Source organism: Mytilus californianus, unplaced genomic scaffold, assembly GCF_021869535.1.
Source record: "Mytilus californianus isolate M0D057914Y unplaced genomic scaffold, xbMytCali1.0.p SCAF_5, whole genome shotgun sequence".
NCBI lineage: Eukaryota > Metazoa > Mollusca > Bivalvia > Mytilida > Mytilidae > Mytilus > Mytilus californianus.
In genome coordinates this window covers 37517885-37527925 of record NW_026262701.1, presented here as the reverse complement: position 1 = coordinate 37527925, position 10041 = coordinate 37517885, and the positions used below count along the sequence as shown (strand labels likewise).

General features: G+C 31.3%; 1 long non-coding RNA gene across 1 annotated transcript; it reads left to right on the top strand.

Moving 5' to 3' along the window:
• The first annotated feature begins 2633 nt into the window (after positions 1-2633).
• On the top strand, positions 2634-5350 carry LOC127701860 (uncharacterized). The gene is made up of 2 exons (XR_007982232.1): positions 2634-2705; positions 4109-5350. It is a non-coding gene; the product is annotated as an uncharacterized LOC127701860 (long non-coding RNA).
• The last annotated feature ends 4691 nt before the right edge of the window (positions 5351-10041 follow it).

The window sequence follows — 10041 nt, the reverse complement described above, 5'->3', positions numbered from 1 at the left end:
TTCTGAAAGGAAGAACATTTTGAATTTATCAAAGAAACCCCCCCCCCCCAAAAAATAAACAACTGGAATTTCATAAAATATTTTAATTCTTGATAATAATTTCGTAAATTCTTATTTCTAGATAAACAGAAAACAGATTGAAATGAGATTGGCAATACATTTTAAGTGAGACTTATATAGATATATTTCATTTTAAATAAAATATCTTTTACAGTAATTAAGATATCTTATATATTAAATAAGATATCTCATTCATTAAATAAGATATCTTTATTATTAAATAAGATATCTCATTTATTAGATAAGATATCTTAATTATTAAATAAGATATCTTATATATTAAATAAGATAGCTTATATATTAAATAAGATATCTTATATATTAAATAAGATATCTCATTTATTAAATAAGATATCTCAATTATTAAATAAGATATCTTAATTATTAAATAAGATATCTAATATATTAAATAAGATATCTTATATATATAATAAGATATCTCATTTATTAAATAAGATATCTCAATTATTAAATAAGATATCTCAATTATTAAATAAGATATCTTAATTATTAAATAAGATATCTTAATTATTAAATAAGATATCTTATATATTAAATAAGATATCTTATATATTAAATAAGATATCTTATATATTAAATAAGATATCTTATATATTAAATAAGATATCTTATATATTAAATAAGATATCTTATTTAACAAATAAGATATCTAATATATCAAATAAGATATCTTATATATTAAATAAGATATCTGATAAACTAAATAAAATATCTTATATATATTTCATATATCAAATAAGAATCTACAAAACAATAAACAATTATAATTAACTCTTTTTGATATTAAAATTTTCTTTACTGGTAGTAAACTGTTACTTTCATATCATTGCAATTTTTCCTGCTTGAAGCACATTAAACAAATTTCATTCATATTGATAGGGAGCAAGGAATTGCTTTTTTTTCTTTCGTTTATCGTGAAATGATCATTTACAACCTCCGTGGAAATGCACATACCCCCCCCCCCCCCCCTTTTTAGTAATTAAATGTTTGCCAATAAAATTTAAGGCTTAATTGATAACAAAAATGGAGAAAACAAGTATTGAAATAAAGCTAAAGTGCACAGTAATTATTTTGACATAATGCTGATGATCAGGTATCATCAGTTGTAATCAAATCAAATAGACCGTTGTTAACCAATTAGAAATTTTGGTTATTATATGGGTGCATGCGAATTAAAATGAAAGATAATTTTCTATTTTTATTGTGAAATTAAATATTAATTTTACATAACGGTGGCGAAACAGAAGTCATTTTTCATGATATATTATTGTCAAGTGAGTGGTGAAGGACACTTATTTTTTTATTCTACTCCATTGGAGGTGTGCCTACACTGGCAGAATCTATAATACAAATACAGATACAAATTAGCAATCTCGATCTGAATTGCTATTGATTTTATGATTGGTCAATCTTTTTTCCAACATAAAGGGATACTTTATTTCAAGTCTTAAAAAGAAAGGAAGATATCTTATATAATTAATAAGATATCTTATTTAGTTTTAAAGATATCTTATTAAGTTTATAAGATATCTTTATAAGAAACTATATAAAAGATATCTTATATAGTTTATAAGATATCTTATAAACTAAATAAGATATCTTTTAAACTAAATAAGATATCTTATTAACTATATAAGATATCTTATATGTTAAATAAGATATCTTTATAACCAGTTTAATAAGATATCTTATTTAATTATCAAGATATCTCAATTCATTTATAAGATATCTGATTTGATTATAAAGATATCTGATTTAACTTAATAAGATATCTTGAAAGTGAATAAATATAAAAACGGCTTGCCATATCAGTATACACTGATTTGTTGTTATATATTATATTAAAATAACAGTTGCATATATATATGATTTGCATCCATTTGTATATCATTCTATTCTACTATTCTAATAATAGTGCAATGCAAGTGCATGGTGGACACTTTTCTGTAAAAATTCGATTTTTCTAAGATTGGATACGAGTAGGCATTCATATTTTCCCGCAAAAACAATTAAAGAGTTACCGGTCCTTGCCGGTATTGTCGCAAAACGTTCTTTGAGATATTCTTCCGCATGCTTTAACACAATTTTTCGGTACGTGTGCATTGATATTATCAATGATTTTTTACTTATATATATATATATATCTAACTACAAAACATTTTCATATTATTAATTTATGTTGTAAAACAAAAATATATTTATCAGTATTTATTGAAGAGAAGTATTTATATTAAACGATAAGGAATGTTATTTTGCACTCGTTTATGTGCGCATATTTATCATGTTTATAGATCGGTTACAAACCCAAAACTAATTTACATAATGGAAATCTAGGCGATAGCAATACATCGAAATGACCTCAAGGTCATCGCGATGTAAAAAGTATGAAAAAAGAACCAGGATAAGAATAATTTAACAATTAATTACATGTATCTGATTATACATATAAAATAACATACAAGAGAGTAAAGACCTTTATGTATAGCTAAAAACTAGCTGCTATCCGGGCTATTATGATTTGACGTTGATAAACTTTTCGCTTTTGTTGTGTATAAAGGGCAGTACATTCACAAGATGGGGACGGAGTTCATGTGATGGTACAAAGTCGTCATTGGTTTATACAGGTACTAACATGTAGACGTATATTATTTTTTTATTTCTATTTTTTATTTTGAGAGAGAGAGAGGAGGGAGATGAAAGGAGAAAAGATGTTTGATTGGATTGAATATGGTAGGCCGACACACTGAGTCGGATTTTAACACGATAGCACACAAGTTATATCTCACAGGATGACCAACATGTGACCTTATCGGTCGTCCCTCTGTCTATATCACTCTGCTCGGCTCTTAATGAAATTGCTTATCATATACTTGTATAAAATATTACTAAAATTTTACAGTTCAATAACATTTAAAATATTAAAAGGCTATGAAAGGATTACTAGGTTTATTGATCAGATTCCTCAGCGGGCTGATAAAGGAACCTTTATTGACTGCTTCCGGAATGTTATCATATGCCTTTCCGTTAATTTCCGTGACGTTTATCACATGCAACGTCGTGCATTTCCGGAAATTTGTTCGAAAACGACAACACAGTGCGGAAAACCGCAAGTGATTTAAGACTTTTCACAAAATTGTTGAGGAGCAAATTTCAAACTAAGAACATGATAATTGTTGTGACAAGATAAATAAAATGCTTGTAATATCAATAAAAACAATTAAAGTTAAGAAATTTGTATTTGGTTGTCTGTAAATTATTATATAAAAATTCATGGAAAGAAAAAATTTTAATTAATAGTTCTTGTCTGTATTTCTTCTGTTAAAGTATATGATAAAAAGATAATTACATGTCATTTATCATATCAGACCCTTTATTGGCCCTCGTTCATGATATCAGCCCTCGAGCCTGCGGCTCTTGGGCTGATATCATGACCTAGGGCCGATAAAGGGTTGATTGGTGTAAGTGAACTGAAAATGGTTGATTGGTGTAATTAGTTGACTGGTGATTTTTAGGACCACACATCTATAGTATAATACTTTTTTCTTTTTATCGGTACGCATAGACAATACATGTACTTCTAGCGGCACATTTCGGAGTATTCTTTTCGTATATTTTTAATGCGTAACTTTGTTAATGATGTTGATTTGTTATATTTAAAATAAGAATATTTATTTTCATAATTTACGTTTTTTTTCCCCAATCAATCATGTATAATACATCAAAGTTAGAGAGAAATAAAGACAGATCCATGATCTTGATTAACAAGTACAATTATTTTTCATTTTATAAGTATGGGAAGAAATAAATAATATTAAGCTGTTTGAAAAATATATTCAAAAACACTAATTTCAAATCATGTACTTCAGATTTTAAGTTTTCTTTATATATTGAAATAAGACAAAAAGAAAACCCATTATGTGGTGTCTAGGGTAAAGCATGTCAAAAGATGACAGAATACTAAAATCCTAAAGACAATAGAAACACGAGAAGACAAAATCTAATATGTATTAATGAGAATTTATTTTAGGATTTATGGCTGGCCCTACTAGTGCCGCAAGAGGAAGTGGGTCTAATTATCTATGTTTGTCCAGTAATCCTCAAACGAAATCTTTCCCTGCAGACTGGAATCAACGTCCTGGACATCTTTATGGAATTGGTTGGGAATTAACAGAGTAGTAACATCCAGTGTTTTTAATAACTAGGTGTGTCACAATTCCTATATGTTAAAACAATCTGAATTGTAACTTCCTTGCTAATGGATTAGTATTGATTGATTGGCTGCATTACGGAGGTACGATAATTTGTCCAAAAGCAATTCAAAAGAAAATTTTAAACAACGATCTGATTTATGCTGAAAATAAAAAACGAAAAATAACGAAGCGGACTGCAACCAACAACATAATTAGATGAGGTTTAACATCTGTGTAAGCGCTCAACCCTTCCCTTACCTAGACCCTGTTTTCCCAGACAAAACTTTCCGTCAATTCACATTCTTTGGATTTAGTGTAAATACTCTTTAAAATGTCTGAGAAATACTTGGCCTTGTGCAAAGCCAAGCTATACATTTCATACAACACATGTTTTACCCGGGGATCGTCATATGATATGGAAGTATTGTTTTTCCTGATGACAATTTGTATATATCTATATGTATATTTTGGTTTCGTTGTATTGATGGGTTGCCGTCTCATTGATGTATATACCTCACAAATTTTTTTTGTATTAAATTAATCAAATATTAGAACTTTTGTTCACGTTTCAGATGCATGAAATTTATAAAGTGTTGTTTTCCTTTATTCAGGTATTGACAGAAGCAGAAGCTCAAACCACGTGGATGACAAAGATGTCCCATGTGCTGTGTGTCTGACAAAAGGTAAAACAGCATTGATGATTCCTGGTAGAACGTCCTGCTATGCAGGTTGGACCCATGAATACACAGGGTTTCTCGCAACTGTGAGAACCCAAAATGGCTTTGCATCAACAGAATATGTCTGCGCAGATGCCGATCCGGAATTTTACGGATCAACAAACTATAATCAGGGCATCATCAGTTTTGTAGAAGTAAAATGTGGAAGCATTCCGTGTTCTAAGTATGGAAACAGAACCAAACTGAGCTGTGTTGTGTGCAGTAAATAGTAATGTAATTGTATGGACAATGTTAATGTTTTTTTTTTAATGTTTCCTCTAGTATTTGCTTATCAGTATATTTGCTTCTAAATATGAAAAAAACTGTCTGTTATGTAATGAAATAAATAATTATCTAGTTGAAGGATTATTTGCTTAAATTATATTATTATCCTGATAAACAAAATAAGTGAAGTTAACATAAATAAGACGGCAACCCAAAGTCGAAGATAATCTCGGGACACCTAGAGGGTAACCCATAGTCTTCAATAAAATACCAGTTTCTACAATATTCCAAGTTCTTAATAGTCCCGAGTCTAAACAGTGCAAGCAGTTTGATAAATGATTGTTGGTTGATTAGCGTCCAGTGGCAAATATTTCATATAAAAATAAGGAGATGTGGTATGATTGCCAAATGAGACAATTATCCACCAAAGTTAAAATGAAGTGAGTGTAAGCAATTATAGGCAACCGCACGACCTTCAACAATGAGATAAAAACCCATACCGTATAGTCGGCTATAAAAGGCCCCGTCATGAAAAATATGAAACAATTCAATTGAGAAAACTAACGGCCTAATTTATAACAAAATAATTTACGATAAACAAATATAACAGACATCAACCAACGACAACCACTGAACTACAGGCTCCTGACTTGGGACAGGCACATATAGAATGTGGCGGGGTTAAACATGTTTGTGAGCGCTCAACCCTCCCCCTAACCTGGGACAGTGGTGTAACAGCACAACATAAGTACAAACTATAAAAATTAGTTGAAGAATGCTTAACTCATCAGATCTATACAAAGAAAAACATCAAACAAAAAACACAGACAGGACGTGGCAGGGTATATATCTATCCGTCATCCCTAACAACAAAAAACATACAGATCTGAGAGTACTCGCAGTTACTGACAGCTAGTTCAAAGCCAATAACGACTAATAAAAAAATCATGTATCTAAGACATTATCAATCAGTACACCTCTAACATCCAATGGATTCAGTGTAAAGATGTCATTAACATGCGGAGAAAAACATGACCTTGTGCAATGCCAAAATATAGGTATCGACAGATTGTAGTACCGTGAAAGTACATATGTGTAATATTTAGTATGGTTTTAATTTACTGATTAAAAAATCAATATTCATACCAATAAAAACAATATTCAAAGATTTAATTACAGTGTTGAATAGGTAACCTTTTAGAATAAGTTTATTTAAAGGATTGATAAGTTCACCCGGATCGTATCTAAATTTCCGGGCTCGGTTTACAACATCGCAGCAAAAAATATGATGTGCTATTCTGTTTGACATAAGTTTTCTACAGCCAAACATGCAGACCAAATATTCGTATCTATGAAAGAATGCAGTAAAAGTTTTAAGTAATTTGTGGTAACGAAATCCCTGACTTAATAATTTACTAGTAATACATAGATTACGCTCATTAAAATCCAAAACGTCACTACATACACGAGCATAGCGAACGAGTTGGGTTATATAAACACCGTAAGACGGTGCCAAAGGAACATCACCGTCCAAAAAGGGAAAATTAACAATAGAGAAAGAAAAATCATCCTTTTGTCGTAATTTTTTGTGTAGAGTTTCTGATGTAATACTGAAATATCTAAATCTAGGAAAGGAAATTATTGCTGTTAATATTTTATTTATTTAGAGTAAATTCCTTTGGGTAAATTTCAGCAGTACATTTAGAGAATTCTTGATTATTTAACGAAAAAATATCATCAAGATAACGGTAAGTGTTGTTGAATTTATCAATTAAATGGAATTTAGACGGTTCTTTACTAGTTTGGCCATAAACTGTGATTCATAACACTATAGGAATAAGTCTGCTATTAAAGGGGCACAATTTTGTGCCCATAGAAATACCTACAATCTGTCCATAAACGTAGTTGCCGAAACGTACATAAATGTAGTCAAGGAGAAAATTTAAGGCTTTAATCATCTCATCACACTTCCAGTGAGTATATCTAGCATATTTACCTTTCTCATTGGAGAGAAAGGCTTTATATGAGTTGCATGCATGTTTAGGACAATTGATAAATTAACAGACGGGGAATTTTAAAGTTAAAATCTGAATACACTCTCCCCAAATGACATTTTGAGGCAGTTTGATGGAAAGTACGCATATCATTTGATCGGAACGTCAAAAATTTATCATGCGTTCAATGGCCATTGAAAGCTTTTAGTATTGAAATCTAATAAAATGACAAGATCTGTTTCTTGATGGTCAGAGAGAAAGGACCCCAACCCACACGCGCACCATGCCTTGGTGTTCAATATGAGCTATTATAATCCATTTTCTCCTGTCATATATGATCCGTTGTCCGGAACCGTTGTAAAAGCATTCAATTTGTAAGAATCCGGCAACTTAGAAGAATTTCAAAACATGGCCGAAAAAAACTCGCCGACCTAACCATGTTATTTTGAAGATACCCTCATCCTGAGTTAGAAATGGTAGGTCTTTCGGTCTTCCGTTTCTGCTTTTGTAAAGACTTTATGTCGACCTCTAGATATATTTTTGGTTGCTTTTGTAAAGAAGACTTTATGTCGACCACTAGATGTCTTTTTGGTTGCTTTTGTAAAGAAGACTTTATGTTGACCACTAGATGTCTTTTTGGTTTCTTTTGTAAAGAAGACTTTATGTTGACCACTAGATGTCTTTTTGGTTGCTTTTGTAAAGAAGACTGTATGTTGACTTCTATATGTCTTTTTGGTTGCTTTTGTAAAGAAGATTGTAAGTTAACCACTAGATGTCTTTTTGTTTGCTTTTGTACAGAAGACTGTATGTTTACTTCTATATGTCTTTTTGGTTGCTTTTGTAAAGAAGATTGTAAGTTGACCACTAGATGTCTTTTGGTTGCTTTTGTAAAGAAGACTTTATGTTGACCACTAGATGTCTTTTTGGTTGCTTTTGTAAAGAAGACTGTATGCTGACCACTAGATGTCTTTTTGGTTGCTTTTGTAAAGAAGATTGTAAGTTGACCACTAGATGTCTTTTTGGTTTCTTTTGTACAGAAGACTGTAAGTTGACCACTAGATGTCTTTTTGGTTGCTTTTGTAAAGAAGACTTTATGTTGACCACTAGATGTCTTTTTGGGTGTTATTGTAAAGCAGCGGGACTGTATGTTGACATCTAGTTGTGTTTTTGTAGTTTGTGTTAAGAAGGGGGCTTTATGTTGACATCTAGTTGTGATTTTGTAGTTTGTGTTAAGAAGGGGGCTGTATGTTGACATCTAGTTGTGTTTTTGTAGTTTGTGTTAATAAGGGGGCTGTATGTTGACCGCTAGATGTCTCTTTGTTGTTTGTGTCTCTCGTACGATTGCTCTTTTATTGACGTATACCCTTTATCTCCTTTTTGTTCATATGAAATACATTTTAAAAATTACAATCCTATTAACGACAATAAATATAGTCCTTTCTCTCAAAAATGGATGTGGGCATTACATAAAGTAGGTCTTGCATGACATACAAATCTCTTCACAATTTAGAATCATATTTCTAATGCATGTTGTATAGTTAAATTCTACAAGTACAATCACCATCAACCCTTCACTCCCGCACCGCAAATAAAAATAAATAAATAAATATCGATGCAACCAAACTTAATCAAGAAAATCAAAATGTCAGTAGTATATTTAATGTTTATTATAAATTAACAAAACAAATAATAACAAGAACACGGCTTCAAAATACAGGTACATGTATAAATGTAGTTTTATAATATAACTGTCTTCCTTCCGTGACGTTTCTACAAGGCACTGAATATGGTTCCGAAGTCCTCGCACCACGGTACTATGGTTTACTTCTTGAAGGCACTGAATATGGTTCCGAAGGCCTCGCACCACGGTACTATGCAGCAATTTACACACGTAGAATAGATTCTTTGACAAAGTCCACAATTAATTTCAAAAATCTTCATGCAGGGTGAAATGATCCAGATATGATAGAAAGCAATGATAGCAAATTCACAGCCCCACTCAGCCGCAATGCAGACACCATAGAATATTGTCAGCAAGTTGTACGCCAGTAGCTTCCAACAATCGAAACATTTAGCAGATAGTTTCCATACACAGTCAATGCTGTGCACTCCATCGGGTTCTCCAAATACATCGTTGAAATGTAAAGTCTAAAAAGAAGAAATACATTAAGAATAGAGTAGTATAGCAGTCACTCTAAGTACCCGACTATGTTTATTTCCATATTTTTACATTAAATTCAATAACACCGTCCTAAAACTAAAATATGGATTCGTTATTTCGTCTTCGGTTGCACTTATCATATTTACTCGACAGTTAGTTGTTAAAATATTTTAAACTTTAAAAGGCACTTTAATGAGGTCGATGCCACTGCTGGTGGACGTTTCGTCCCCGAGGGTATCACCAGCCCAGTAGTCAGCACTTCGGTGATGACATGAATATCAATTATATGGTCATTTTTATAAATTTCCTGTTTTCAAAACTTTTGATTTTTTCGAAAAACTAAGGATTTTCTTATTCCGGGAATAGATTACCTTAGCCGTATTTGGCACAACTTTTTAGAATTTTGGGTCCTCAATGCTCTTCAACTTTGTACTTGTTTGGCTTTATAACTATTTTGATCTGAGCGTCACTGATGAGTCTTATGTAGACGAAACGCACGTCTGGCGTATTAAATTATAATCCTGGTACCTTTGATAACCAATTAATGACCTTTAGGAAATCTCGGAGTAAAGTTGATTAAGGATAGTAAACACTGATAGTGGTCGGGCTAATCTAACTTGAATTTATTTTACGCAAGGGCCAATTTCCCATAAATTTATTTTCCGCAAGGGTCA